The sequence below is a fragment of the Austrofundulus limnaeus genome, unplaced genomic scaffold (assembly GCF_001266775.1).
Source record: "Austrofundulus limnaeus strain Quisiro unplaced genomic scaffold, Austrofundulus_limnaeus-1.0 Scaffold50, whole genome shotgun sequence".
NCBI lineage: Eukaryota > Metazoa > Chordata > Actinopteri > Cyprinodontiformes > Rivulidae > Austrofundulus > Austrofundulus limnaeus.
This window is the reverse complement of record NW_013952452.1, coordinates 426,615-427,645: the sequence shown is the minus strand read 5'-3', so window position 1 is coordinate 427,645 and position 1,031 is coordinate 426,615.

Sequence of the window (1,031 nt, the reverse complement as noted above, 5' to 3'; positions counted from 1 at the left end):
TGGTGTTTGTTAATACAGTATATATATGAGGCCTCTCGAGACAACAGTAGTGAGTAGTGTGGAGAGACAGTGATAGAGAGAAGCAGAGGCACAGAGACAGGCCAGGTTGTTCTCTGTGTTTCCTGTTGTTGCAATAAAACTCAACTGATCATCCCACGGAGTAACTCCATTCTTGGACCTCGTATTTCTGTCTTTGTTAGATAAATATTGCCGTAACACAGGCAGAGATTAATGATCAGCAACTGGTGATCAAAAAAATTAAAAACTTTGAGACAACTTCTACAACAGGACCAAACTAGTGTGCATCCATTTGCTCCAACAAACTGAGGTGTGACCAGAAATATAAAGAAAATGAGACACAGTCAGTCGTGATCATCATGGGATGTCCCCCAGCAGCCTGGCTTATTGCAGTACAACTTGTTAGCCGAGGGTTCAAAAATGAAAATGAGGACATAGAGAGGGTCTCTGCCTTCTGAACCCAAACAGGGAGATGATTCCACAAAAGAGAAGCCTAATTAGTGAGGCACTGCTTTCCATTCTTCTCCGGAAACTCAAGCACTCGCACATTTTTTTTATATATATGCAGAAGAAGAATTTTAAAGTATTGTTTGAATTTCATAGGAATAGCCAACAAAGAGAAGCTACAASCGGAGACACATGATCTCCCCTGCTTATTGTAATCAGAAGTTTTTTTGACAACATTTTGGATCAGCTGGAAGCTTTTCTGAGAGTTTTTGGAGCTGCTTGATAATAGATTGCAGYAGTYCAAGCYTCAAAAACTAAATAAATAAATAAATTTAATAAATTTTTAAAAGTGTGGACGAGCTTCTCTGCATTCTGAGACAGAATATTCATTTTGTTGAAGCTCCCTGGAACTTACTTTATGTGCAAGTTAAAAGCTCCTCATCAAAAGTAGCTCCGAGGTTTGTCSCTGTAGTGCTGGAAGCCACTCAGAGTAACTGGGTGGTTCCTCAAGAACAGGTTTCTAAAGCCATACAGTAGGTTTATTTTTTCACTTTTGTGTTAGAATG